The sequence below is a fragment of the Entelurus aequoreus genome, linkage group LG05 (genome assembly GCF_033978785.1).
Source record: "Entelurus aequoreus isolate RoL-2023_Sb linkage group LG05, RoL_Eaeq_v1.1, whole genome shotgun sequence".
In the NCBI taxonomy this organism is placed as follows: domain Eukaryota; kingdom Metazoa; phylum Chordata; class Actinopteri; order Syngnathiformes; family Syngnathidae; genus Entelurus; species Entelurus aequoreus.
In genome coordinates, this window is record NC_084735.1 from 8,398,750 (window position 1) to 8,413,306 (window position 14,557).

At 28.5% G+C, this 14,557-nt stretch overlaps 6 non-coding genes across 6 annotated transcripts; all 6 read left to right on the top strand.

Moving 5' to 3' along the window:
* The first annotated feature begins 416 nt into the window (after window positions 1-416).
* Window positions 417-489, top strand: trnar-ucg (transfer RNA arginine (anticodon UCG)). Its single transcript has one exon. It is a non-coding gene; the product is annotated as a tRNA-Arg (tRNA).
* An 855-nt stretch (window positions 490-1,344) lies between these two features.
* On the top strand, window positions 1,345-1,417 carry trnar-ucg (transfer RNA arginine (anticodon UCG)). The gene has a single exon. It is a non-coding gene; the product is annotated as a tRNA-Arg (tRNA).
* Window positions 1,418-2,628: 1,211 nt separating this feature from the next.
* Window positions 2,629-2,701, top strand: trnar-ucg (transfer RNA arginine (anticodon UCG)). The gene has a single exon. It is a non-coding gene; the product is annotated as a tRNA-Arg (tRNA).
* A 1,455-nt stretch (window positions 2,702-4,156) lies between these two features.
* On the top strand, window positions 4,157-4,229 carry trnar-ucg (transfer RNA arginine (anticodon UCG)). The gene has a single exon. It is a non-coding gene; the product is annotated as a tRNA-Arg (tRNA).
* A 1,009-nt stretch (window positions 4,230-5,238) lies between these two features.
* On the top strand, window positions 5,239-5,311 carry trnar-ucg (transfer RNA arginine (anticodon UCG)). Its single transcript has one exon. It is a non-coding gene; the product is annotated as a tRNA-Arg (tRNA).
* Window positions 5,312-7,432: 2,121 nt separating this feature from the next.
* On the top strand, window positions 7,433-7,505 carry trnar-ucg (transfer RNA arginine (anticodon UCG)). Its single transcript has one exon. It is a non-coding gene; the product is annotated as a tRNA-Arg (tRNA).
* The last annotated feature ends 7,052 nt before the right edge of the window (window positions 7,506-14,557 follow it).

Genomic DNA, 14,557 nt, shown 5'->3' on the forward strand with positions numbered 1-14,557 from the left:
TAATATAAAAGCTACATATTTTTTACAGTACAGTCTTAAAAAAACATTTTACATTCAAAAATTGCCAGCTCAGTCGCCTGAATTTTACAGAAAAAAAAAAACTGTAGTACCAATTTTTTACAGTAATTTGTGTAAAAACTGCAGTAAATTTTACAGTAATATTTTGATGACTGAGCTGCCAGTTTTTTAATGTAAAAACTTCAATGGACTGTAAAAAAAAAAGTCAATAGATTTAAAATAATAGTCCATAAAAGTGGTGTCGATTTTCAATTTACAGTAATTTGGTGTAAAAAAAACAAAAACGCTGAAATGTTTACAGTAAAATTAGGGCCATTTTTTAAATGTAAAATCGACAGATTTCGCCAGAATGTTACCATAATCTGTGGTACAGATCTACAATCCTCACAGCTTTACCAGACCGTGTGGCCTAATGGATAAGGCGTCTGACTTCGGATCAGAAGATTGAGGGTTCGAGTCCCTTCATGGTCGTGTTTTGGGTCAATAGTAATTTCATCCATGAGGAGGTTCAGGTACCAAGACTTCAGTTTCTAACTTCCATCAATATACTTTAATAAGTACTTTATTTCCCTAATGAAGGGACTTCTTACCTGCACATTGCCTGCCGTCTCTACATCCTGAGGTCCAGACCAACAACTTCCATCTCAGACTGTAACAGTTGCCATTTCAAATAAAATTCAGAATACAATTATAATGTAAGTTAAAAACGGTAAGGATGTTATCGTAAAAAATAATAGTAGTACCCTTGTTTTATTATATATATTTTATCATAAAAAATGGCAGCTTAGTCAGCAGAATTTTACCGTAAAGATGACAGTGGTACCGATTTTAAATTTACAGTAATTCAGTTTTAAAAAATGCTGTAAATGCTCCAGTAAAATTATGGTGTCCGAGCTTTAAGATATTTAATATAAAAGCTACATATTTTTTACAGTACAGTCTTAAAAAAACATTTTACATTCAAAAATTGCCAGCTCAGTCGCCGGAATTTTACAGAAAAAAAAAACTGTAGTACCAATTTTTTACAGTAATTTGTGTAAAAACTGCAGTAAATTTTACAGTAATATTTTGATGACTGAGCTGCCATTTTTTTAATGTAAAAACTTCAATGGACTGTAAAAAAAAAAAAGTCAATAGATTTAAAATAATAGTCCATAAAAGTGGTGTCGATTTTCAATTTACAGTAATTTGGTGTAAAAAAAAAAAAAAAAACGCTGAAATGTTTACAGTAAAATTATGGCCATTTTTTAAATGTAAAATCCACAGATTTCGCCAGAATGTTACCATAATCTGTGGTACAGATCTACAATCCTCACAGCTGTACCAGACCGTGTGGCCTAATGGATAAGGCGTCTGACTTCGGATCAGAAGATTGAGGGTTCGAGTCCCTTCGTGGTCTTGTTTTGGGTCAATAGTAATTTCATCCATGAGGAGGTTCATGTACCAAGACTTGAGTCTCTAACAGAATACTTCCATCAATATACTTCAATAAGTACTTTATTTCCCTGATGAAAGAACTTCTTACCTGCACCTTGCCTGCCGTCTCTACATCCTGAGGTCCAGAACAACAACATCCAGCTCAGACTGTAACAGTTGCCATTTCTAATAACATTTAGAATACAATTTTAATGTAAGTTAAAAACGGTAAGGATGTTATTGTAAAAATAATAGTAGTACCCATGTTTTATTATATATATTTTATTATAAAAAATAGCTGCTTAGTCAGCAGAATTTTGCCGTAAAGATGAGCGGTTTGAATTCCTAGGTAGAAAAGCGCTATACAAGTACGACCCATTTACCATTTACCATGACAGTGGTACCAACTTTAAATTTACAGTAATTCAGTGTCAAAAACGCTGTAAAAGTTCCAGAAAAATGATTGCGTCCAAGCTATAAATGTTTTAATATAAAATATACAGATTTTTTACGGTACAGTCTTTAAAAAAACATTTTAAAAAAAAAGAAATTGGCAGCTCAGTCGCCAGAATTTTACCGTAAAAAAAACAAACTGTGGTACCGATTTGCAATTTACAGTAATTTGTAATTTTACAGTAACATTTTGGTGACTGAGCTCCCAGTTTTTTAATGTAAAAAAAAACTACAATGGACTGTAAAAGAAAAGTCAATACATTTAAAATAATAGTCAATAAAAGTGGTGTCGATTTCAATTTACAGTCATTTGGTGTAAAAAAAAAAAATGCTGAAATTTTTACAGTAAAATTATGGCCAATTTTTTTAATGTAAATTTTTTTTACAGTACACTGTACATACATACTATATATATATATATATATATATATATATATATATATATATATATATATATATATATATATATATATATATATATATATATATATATATATATATATATATATATATATATATATATATATATATATATATATATATATATATATATATATATATATATATATATATATATATATATATATATATACATATATATATATATACATGTATATATTATTATTTTTATTTTTACATGATAAAACTGGGAGCTCAGTGGCCAGAATGTTACCATAATCAGTGGTACATATTTACGAATCTGCTGTGTAAATGTGCAGTGACATCATCAAAGCTGTACCAGACCGTGTGGCCTAATGGATAAGGCGTCTGACTTCGGATCAGAAGATTGAGGGTTCGAGTCCCTTCATGGTTGTGTTTTGGGTCAATAGTAATTTCATCCATGAGGAGGTTCAGGTACCAAGACTTGAGTCTCTAACAGAATACTTCCATCAATATACTTTAATAAGTACTTTGTTTACCTGTATTTTCCTAATGAAATGACTTCATACCTGCACTTTGCCTGCCCTCTCTACATCCTGAGGTCCGGACCAACATCCAGCTCAGACTGTAACAGTTGCCATTTCTTAATGAAATTTAGAATACAATTTTAATGTCAGTTAAAAACGGTAAAATGCCGTTAATGCAATGAAAAAACAACAACCATAGATTTTACTGCAAAAACATCAACAATTTACCGTAAAAATAACAGTGGTAACCTTTTTTCTATTTACAGTAATTCAGTGTTAAAAAACCTGCTGTAATGTTTACAGTAAAATTATGGCCAGTTTTTTTAAAATGTAAAATCTACAGATTTTTTTTACAGTACAGTGTTAAAAAAAAACATATATATATATATATATATATATATATATATATATATATATATATATATATATATATATATATATATATATATATATATATATATATATATATATATATATTATAATTTTTTTTTTTTTATTTTATTTTTTTATTTAAAATTATTTTTTACATATAAAACAGTATAATGGATGAAAAAATTGTTACATTACAAAATTGGCAGCTTTGTCGCCAGAATTGTACCGTAAAAATTAGGTTTAAAAACGATGTAATGTTTACAGTAAAATTATGGCCAGTTTTTTTTTTAAATGTAAAATCTACAGATTTTTTTTTTACAGTACAGTGTTGAAAAAAAAATATATATATATATATATATATATATATATATATATATATATATATATATATATATATATATATATATATATATATATATATATAAAAATATATATTTATTATATATATATATATTTTTTTTAATTTTTTTATTTTAAATTATTTTTTACAATATAAAACAGTACAATGGATGAAAAAAATGTTACATTACAAAATTGGCAGCCTTGTCGCCAGAATTGTACCGTAAAAATTAGGTTTCAAAACGCTGTACAGCACAGTGTTAAAAAAAAAGCTATATATATATATACAGTATGTATATATATATATATATATATATATATATATATATATATATATATATATATATATATATATATATATATATATATATATTATTTATTTTTTATTTTTTATTATAAATTATTTTTTACAATATAAAACAGTACAATGGATGAAAAAAATGTTACATTACAAAATTGGCAGCTTTGTCGCCAGAATTGTACCGTAAAAATTAGGTTTCAAAACGCTGTAATGTTTACAGTAAAATTTTGGCCAGTTTTTTTTCGTAAAATCTGCAGATTTTTTTTAAGAGTTTACTGATTAAAAATAAAATATATGTGTATACATTTTCCATAATAAAACTGGGAGCTCAGTGGCTGGAATCTGCAGTGACCGTGTGGCCTAATGGATAAGGCGTCTGACTTCGGATCAGAAGATTGAGGGTTCGAGTCCCTTCATGGTCGTGTTTTGGGTCAATAGTAATTTCATCCATGAGGAGGTTCATGTACCAAGACTTGAGTCTCTAACAGAATACTTCCATTAATATAGTTTAATAAGTACTTTGTTTACCTGTATTTTCCTAATGAAATGACTTCATACCTGCACTTTGCCTGCCCTCTCTACATCCTGAGGTCCGGACCAACATCCAGCTCAGACTGTAACAGTTGCCATTTCTTAATGAAATTTAGAATACAATTTTAATGTCAGTTAAAAACGGTAAAATGCCGTTAATGCAATGAAAAAACAACAACCATAGATTTTCTGCAAATACAACAACAATTTACCGTAAAAATAACAGTGGTAACCTTTTTTCTATTTACAGTAATTCAGTGTTAAAAAACCTGCTGTAATGTTTACAGTAAAATTATGGCCAGGTTTTTTAAAATGTAAAATCTACAGATTTTTTTTTACAGTACAGTGTTAAAAAATAAAATATATATATATATATATATATATATATATATATATATATATATATATATATATATATATATATATATATATATATATATATATATAAATAAAGAAATAAAAATTATAATAAATATATATATATATATATATATATATATATATATATATATATATATATATATATATATATATATATATATATATATATATATATATATATATATATATATATGTATATATACATATATATATATATATATTTATTAATTATAATTTTTTTTATTTTTTTTTTATTTTTTATTTTTTAATTATTTTTTACAATATAAAACAGTACAATGGATGAAAAAAATGTTACATTACAAAATTGGCAGCTTTGTCGCCAGAATTGTACCGTAAAAATTAGGTTTCAAAACGCTGTAATGTTTACAGTAAAATTTTGGCCAGTTTTTTTTCGTAAAATCTGCAGATTTTTTTTAAGAGTTTACTGATTAAAAATAAAATATATGTATATATATTTTACATAATAAAACTGGGAGCTCAGTAACTGAAATCTGCAGTGACCGTGTGGCCTAATGGATAAGGTGTCTGACTTCGGATCAGAAGATTGAGGGTTCGAGTCCCTTCATGGTCGTGTTTTGGGTCAATAGTAATTTCATCCATGAGGAGGTTCATGTACCAAGACTTGAGTCGCTAACAGAATACTTCCATCAATATACTTTAATAAGTACTTTGTTTACCTGTATTTTCCTAATGAAATGACTTCATACCTGCACTTTGCCTGCCCTCTCTACATCCTGAGGTCCGGACCAACATCCAGCTCAGACTGTAACAGTTGCCATTTCTTAATGAAATTTAGAATACAATTTTAATGTCAGTTAAAAACGGTAAAATGCCGTTAATGCAATGAAAAAACAACAACCATAGATTTTACTGCAAAAACAACAACAATTTACCGTAAAAATAACAGTGGTAACCTTTTTTCTATTTACAGTAATTCAGTGTTAAAAAAAACCTGCTGTAATGTTTACAGTAAAATTATGGCCAGTTTTTTTAAAATGTAAAATCTACATATTTTTTTACAGTACAGTGTTTAAAAAAAAACTATATATATGTATATATATTTATTATAAAAAAAATAATTATTTTTTATTTTTTATTATATATATATTTTTTTACAATATAAAACAGTACAATGGATGAAAAAAATGTTACATTACAAAATTGGCAGCTTTGTCGCCAGAATTGGACCGTAAAAATTAGGTTTCAAAACGCTGTAATGTTTACAGTAAAATTTTGGCCAGTTTTTTTTCGTAAAATCTGCAGATTTTTTTTTACAGTTTACTGATTAAAAATAAAATATATGTATATATATTTTACATAATAAAACTGGGAGCTCAGTAGCTGGAATCTGCAGTGACCGTGTGGCCTTCATGGTCGTGTTTTGGGTCAATAGTAATTTCATCCATGAGGAGGTTCATGTACCAAGTCTTGAGTCTCTAACAGAATACTTCCATCAATATACTTTAATAAGTACTTTGTTTACCTGTATTTTCCTAATGAAATGACTTCATACCTGCACTTTGCCTGCCCTCTCTACATCCTGAGGTCCGGACCAACATCCAGCTCAGACTGTAACAGTTGCCATTTCTTAATGAAATTTAGAATACAATTTTAATGTCAGTTAAAATCGGTAAAATGCCGTTAATGCAATGAAAAAACAACAACCATAGATTTTACTGCAAAAAAAACAACAATTTACCGTAAAAATAACAGTGGTAACCTTTTTTGTATTTACAGTAATTCAGTGTTAAAAAAACTTGCTGTAATGTTTACAGTAAAATTATGGCCAGTTTTTTTAAATGTAAATTCTACAGATTTTTTTTTACAGTACAGTGTTAAAAAAAAGCTATATATATATATATATATATATATATATATATATATATATATATATATATATATATATATATATATATATATATATATATATACATATATTATAATTTTTTTGAATTTTTTTATTTTTTATTATAAATTATTTTTTACAATATAAAACAATACAATGGATGAAAAAAATTTTACATTAAAAAATTGGCAGCTTTGTCGCCAGAATTGTACCGTAAAAATTAGGTTTCAAAACGCTGTACAGCACAGTGTTAAAAAAAAGAAGAAGCTATATATATATATATATACAGTATATATATACAGTAATTCAGTGTTAAAAAAAACCTGCTGTAATGTTTACAGTAAAATTATGGCCAGTTTTTTTTAAATGTAAAATCTACATATTTTTTTACAGTACAGTGTTTAAAAAAAACTATATATATATATATATATATATATATATATATATATATATATATATATATATATATATATATATATATATATATATATATATATATACATATATATATATATATATATATATATATATATATATATATATATATATATATATATATATATTTATTATAATTTTTTTTTTTTTTTTTATTATTTTTTTTTTTTTACAATATAAAACAGTACAATGGATGAAAAAATTGTTACATTACAAAATTGGCAGCTTTGTCACCAGAATTGTACCGTAAAAATTAGGTTTAAAAACGCTGTAATGTTTACAGTAAAATTTTGGCCAGTTTTTTTCCGTAAAATCTGCAGATTTTTTTTACAGTTTACTGATTGAAAATAAAACATATGTATATATATTTTACATAATAAAACTGGGAGCTCAGTGGCTGGAATCTGCAGTGACCGTGTGGCCTAATGGATAAGGCGTCTGACTTCGGATCAGAAGATTGAGGGTTCGAGTCCCTTCATGGTCGTGTTTTGGGTCAATACTAATTTCATCCATGAGGAGGTTCAGGTTCCAAGTCTTGAGTCTCTAACAGAATACTTCCATCAATATACTTCAATATAGCAATCAATTATGGTCTGGAGCGCCACACATGAAGGGTCTGATGGGATATTCATATGGATATTAAAATACCCCATTATAATTATATTATCTGCCTGTTTCACTAGATCACCATAAGAAGAACAAGGGTTTTTAAGCCTTTTTTAAAAGCATGCAAAGTCTGTGGTGCCCTCAGGTGGTCAGGGAGAGCGTCCCACAGACTGGGAGCGGCGGAGCAGAAAGCCCGGTCTCCCATAATTCGTAGCTTTGTCCTCGGAGGTTGGAGGAGGTTAGCCTGTCCGGAGCGGAGGTTCCACTCTTGACATTTTCAGGCTTGTGATAGGCTAAATGGTCCCTCAATTGGTGGTTATTAGGCATGAGAACAGGTCCGTGGGTGTGCCACGGGGACTACTTCACTTTACAAAACGTGTTGACTTAGAAGAGACAATGAACGTATTGTTATCTGAAATACATCGATTACTTCTCAATGCAAAGTGGATGTCATGAGAGTGTACCTAATCAAGTGTCATGTTTAGAGATCAACTTTGCTGCTCCCTGCTGGCTGTCAATATACCAAGTGATTATCAGTGCAATTCTGTGGAAAAACAAACAAACAAACAAAACAAAAAAACAGGTTTATTGTGTACTGTAAAAAAAAAAATTGTAAAAAAAAACCCCAAAAAACCCCACAAAATGAAAACTATGGTCAGTTGTTTTTTTTGTAAAATCTTCATTTTTTTAATTTTTTTTTTACAGTATACTGTAAAAACATGTTTTTGTTTTTACATGATAAAACTGGCAGCTGAGTTGCCACAATTTTACCATAAAAATAACACTGGTACTGATTTTCAATTTACGGTAATTTGGTTTAATAAAACCACAGTAAATTGTACGGTAAAATTCTGGTTAGATTTTTTATGTAAAATCTACAGATTTTCTTTTATTTTTACAGTACATTGTAAAATTGTTTATTTGTTTTTACATGATGGCAGCTGAGTCGCCAGAATTTTACCATAAAAATAACAGTGATACCGATTTACAGTAATTTGGTTTAAAAATTTTACAGTAAAATTCTGGCTAGTTTTTTTTATGTAAAATCGACTGATTTTTATTTTTTTTTAGAGTAAACTTAAATATTTTTCTGTTTTTATGTGATAAAATTGGCAGCTGAGTCGCCAGAATTTTACCGTCAAAATAACACTGGTACTGATTTTCTGTTTACATTAATTCTGTGTAAAAACAAACAAACAAACAAAACAAAAAATGAGGTTTATTGTGTACTGTAAAAAAAAAAATTGTAAAAAAAAAAAAAAAAAAAAAAAATGTTAGAGTAAATCTATGGTCCGTTTTTTTTTTGTAAAATCTTCATATTATTTTTATTTTTTTTACAGCACACTGTAAAACATGTTTTTGTTTTTACATGATAAAACTGGCAACTCAGTCTTTTGTCTAGGTTTGTCTAAGTTAAAAATAACTCCAAAATGTAACCCAACACTATAGCAACCCATAAATTGGGTCTTCAAGAAAAAGGTAATTTTTTAATTAAAAAAAAAAGCCTCTTACCCAAAAATGTGTTTCTCATTATAAAACAACCAAAAACGGTTCATAATTTTCATAACCCAGAATTTGAGTTAATATTAATACCTTTATGACCCCAAAAATGGGTTGCTCGTCAAAAAAAACCCTCCAAAATTTAACTCAACACTAGCAACCCATAAATTTGGTCTTCAAGAAAAAGTTAACTTTTAAATAAATACAATTTTAAAAAATAGCCTCTTACCCAAAAATGGGTTACTCATTGAAAAACAACCCAAAAATGGTTCATAATTTAAAAAAAACAGAAATTGAGTTAAAAATAATACCATTATAACCCAAAAAATGGGTTGCTCTTCATAAATGTACACATATTCCCTTGTGAATCAATAAAGTAAAAAAAGAAAGAAAAAAGCCTCTTACCCAAAAATGTGTTACTCATTAAAAAACAACCCAAAAACGGTTAATCATTTTATAACCCAGAATTTGAGTTACCCAAAAATGGGTTACTCATTAAATAACACCCCAAAAATGATTCATAATTTAAAAAACCCAGAAATTGAGTTAAAAATAATACTCTTTAACCCAAAAAATGGTTTGCTCTTCATAAATTTACACAATTTTCCTCTTGGATCGATAAAGTTTGTCTAAGTTTGTCTAAGTTAAAAATAACTCAAAAATTAAACTTAACACTAGCAACCCATAAATTGGGTCTTCAAGAAAAAGGTAACTTTTTTATAAAACAAAAAAAAAAGCCTCTTACCCAAAATTGTGTAACTCATTTAAAAAACAACCCAAAAACGGTTAATCATTTTGACAACCCAGAATTTGAGTTTATAACCCCAAAAATGGGTTGCTCTTCAGAAAAATAACTCCAAAATGTAACTCAACACTAGCAACCCATAAATTGGGTCTTCAAGAAAAAGGTAACTTTTTAATAAAAAGCCTCTTACCTAAAAATGTGTTACTCATTAAAAAAACAACCCAAAAACGGTTCATCATTTCGATAACCCAGAATTACAGTTAAAAATAATACCTTTATAACCCCCAAAATGGGTTGCTCATCAGAAAAATAACTCCAAAATTTAACTCAACACCAGCAACCCATAAATTGGATCTTCAAGAAAAAGGTAACTTTATAATAATATTTTTTTTTAAAGCCTCTTACCCAAAAATGGGTTATTTATTGAAAAACAACCCAAAAATGGTTCATAATTTAAAAAACCCAGAAAATGAGTTAACAATAATACCCTTATAACCCAAAAAATGGGTTGCTCTTCATAAATTTACACAATTTCCCTTGTGGATCAATAAAGTTTGTCTAAGTTAAAAAATAACTCCAAAATGTAACTCAACACTAGCAACCCATAAATTGGGTCTTCAAGAAAAAGGTACCAAAAACCCAAAAACGGTTCATCATTTCGATAACCCAGAATATGAGTTAAGAATAATACCTTTATAACCCCCAAAATGAGTTGCTCGTCAGAAAAATAACTCCAAAATTCAACTCAACACCAGCAACCCATAAATTGGGTCTTCAAGAAAAAGGTAACTTTAAAATATTTTTTTTAAAAGCCTCTTACCCAAAAATGGGTTACTCATTAAATAACACCCCAAAAATGGTTCATAATTTAAAAAACCCAGAAATTGAGTTAAAAATAATACTCTTTAACCCAATAAATGGGTTGCTCTTCATACATTTACACAATTTCCCTTGTGGATCAATAAAGTTTGTCTAAGTGGGAAAAAAAACACTCTAAAATGTAACTCAACACGAGCAACCCATAAATTACGTTTTCAACAAAAAGGTAACATTTTAATTTAAAAAAAAAATCCTCTTACCCAAAAATGGGTTACTCACAGAAAAAAACACCCAAAAATGGTTCATAATTAAAAAAACAAAACAGAAATTGAGTTAAAAATAATACCCTTTACAGCCCCAAAAATGGGTTGCTCTTCATACATTTACACAATTTCCCCTGTGGATCAATAAAGTGTGTCTATGTTAAAAAACCAACAACTCCAAAATGCAACTCAACACTAGCAACCCATGAATTGGGTCTTCAAGAAAAAGGTACCAAAAACCCAAAAACGGTTCATTATTTCGATTACCCAGAATTTGAGTTAAGAATAATACCTTTATAACCCCAAAAATGGGTTGCTCGTCAGAAAAAAAACCTCCAAAATTTAACTAAACACTAGCAACCCATGAATTGGGTCTTCAAGAAAAAGGTACCAAAAACCCAAAAACGGTTCATCATTTCGATAACCCAGAATATGAGTTAAGAATAATACCTTTATAACCCCCAAAATGAGTTGCTCGTCAGAAAAATAACTCCAAAATTCAACTCAACACCAGCAACCCATAAATTGGGTCTTCAAGAAAAAGGTAACTTTAAAATAATTTTTAAAAAAAGCCTCTTACCCAAAAATGGGTTACTCATTAAATAACACCCCAAAAATGGTTCATAATTTTAAAAACCCAGAAATTGAGTTAAAAATAATACTCTTTAACCCAATAAATGGGTTGCTCTTCATACATTTACACAATTTCCCTTGTGGATCAATAAATTTTGTCTAAGTGGAAAAAAAAAAACCTCTAAAATGTTACTCAACACGAGCAACCCATAAATTACGTTTTCAACAAAAAGGTAACATTTTAATTTAAAAAAAAAATCCTCTTACCCAAAAATGGGTTACTCACAGAAAAAAACACCCAAAAATGGTTCAAAATTAAAAAAACAAAACAGAAATTGAGTTAAAAATAATACCCTTTACAGCCCCAAAAATGGGTTGCTCTTCATACATTTACACAATTTCCCCTGTGGATCAATAAAGTGTGTCTATGTTAAAAAACCAACAACTCCAAAATGTAACTCAACACTAGCAACCCATGAATTGGGTCTTCAAGAAAAAGGTACCAAAAACCCAAAAACGGTTCATTATTTCGATTACCCAGAATTTGAGTTAAGAATAATACCTTTATAACCCCAAAAATGGGTTGCTCGTCAGAAAAAAACCCTCCAAAATTTAACTAAACACTAGCAACCCATAAATTGGGTCTTCAAGAAAAAGGTAACTTTTTAATTAAAAATACATTTTAAAAAAGCCTCTTACTCGAAAATTGGTTATTCATTGAAAAACAACCCAAAAATGGTTCATAATTTAAAAAAAACAGAAATTGAGTTAAAAATAATACCCTTATAACCCAAAAAATGGGTTGCTCTTCATACATTTACACAATTTCCCTTGTGGATCAATAAAGTTTGAAAAAAAAAAAAGCCTCTTACCCAAAAATGTGTTACTCATTAAAAAACAACCCAAAGACGGATAATCATTTTGATAACCCAGAATTTGAGTTAAGAATAATACCTTTATAGCCCCAAAAATGGGTTGCTCTTCATAAATTTACACAATTTCCCCTGTGGATCAATAAAGTTTGTCTAAGTTAAAAAATATAAAAAACCTCCAAAATGTAACTCAACACTAGCAACCCATAAATTGGGTCTTCAAGAAAAAGGTACCAAAAACCCAAGAACGGTTCATTATTTCGATAACCCAGAATATGAGTTAAGAATAATACCTTTATAACCCCAAAAATGGGTTGCTCTCCATAAAAAATAACTCTAAAATTTAACTCAACACTAGCAACCCATAAATGGGATCTTCAAGAAAAAGGTAACTTTATAATAATAATAAAAAAAATTTAAAAAGCTTTTTACCCAAAAATGGGTTACTTATTGAAAAACAACCCAAAAATGGTTCATAATTTAAATAACCCAGAAATTGAGTTAACAATAATACCCTTATAGCCCAAAAAATGGGTTGCTCTTCATAAATTTACACAATTTCCCTTGTGGATCAATAACGTTTGTCTAAGTTTGTCTAAGTTAAAAAATAACTCCAAAATGTAACTCAACACTAGCAACCCATAAATTGGGTCTTCAAGAAAAAGGTACCAAAAACCCAAAAACGGTTCATTATTTCGATTACCCAGAATTTGAGTTAAGAATAATACCTTTATAACCCCAAAAATGGGTTGCTCGTCAGAAAAAAACCTCCAAAATTTAACTCAACACTAGCAACCCATAAATTGGGTTTTCAAGAGAAAGGTAACTTTTTAATTAAATTTTTTTTTTTTAAAAGCCTCTTACCTGAAAATGGGTTATTCATTGAAAAACAACCCAAAAATGGTTCATAATTTAAAAACCCCAGAAATTGAGTTAAAAATAATACCCTTATAACCCAAAAAATGGGTTGCTCTTTATACATTTACACAATTTCCCTTGTGGATCAATAAAGTTTGAAAAAAAAAAAAAAAAAAGCCTCTTACCCAAAAATGTGTTACTCATTAAAAAACAACTCAAAGACGGATAATCATTTTGATAACCCAGAATTTGAGTTAAGAATAATACCTTTATAGCCCCAAAAATGGGTTGCTCTTCATAAATTTACACAATTTCCCCTGTGGATCAATAAAGTTTGTCTAAGTTAAAAAATATAAAAAACCTCCAAAATGTAACTCAACACTAGCAACCCATAAATTGGGTCTTCAAGAAAAAGGTACCAAAAACCCAAGAACGGTTCAGTATTTCGATAACCCAGAATATGAGTTAAGAATAATACCTTTATAACCCCAGAAATGGGTTGCTCTTCATAAAAAATAACTCTAAAATTTAACTCAACACTAGCAACCCATAAATGGGATCTTCAAGAAAAAGGTAACTTTATAATAATAATAATTTTTTTTTAAAAAAAGCTTTTTACCCAAAAATGGGTTACTTATTGAAAAACAACCCAAAAATGGTTCATAATTTAAATAACCCAGAAATTGAGTTAACAATAATACCCTTATAGCCCAAAAAATGGGTTGCTCTTCATAAATTTACACAATTTCCCTTGTGGATCAATAAAGTTTGTCTAAGTTTGTCTAAGTTAAAAAATAACTCCAAAATGTAACTCAACACTAGCAACCCATAAATTGGGTCTTCAAGAAAAAGGTACCAAAAACCCAAAAACGGTTCATTATTTCGATTACCCAGAATTTGAGTTAAGAATAATACCTTTATAACCCCAAAAATGGGTTGCTCGTCAGAAAAAAACCCTCCAAAATTTAACTCAACAATAGCAACCCATAAATTGGGTTTTCAAGAAAAAGGTAACTTTTTAATTACATTTTTTTTTTAAAAAGCCTCTTACCTGAAAATGGGTTATTCATTGAAAAACAACCCAAAAATGGTTCATAATTTAAAAAACCCAGAAATTGAGTTAAAAATAAAACCCTTATAACCCAAAAAATGGGTTGCTCTTTATACATTTACACAATTTCCCATGTGGATCAATAAAGTGTGTCTCAGTTAAAAAACCAACAACTCCAAAATGTAACTCAACACTAGCAACCCATAAATTGGGTCTTCAAGAAAAAGGTACCAAAAACCCAAAAACGGT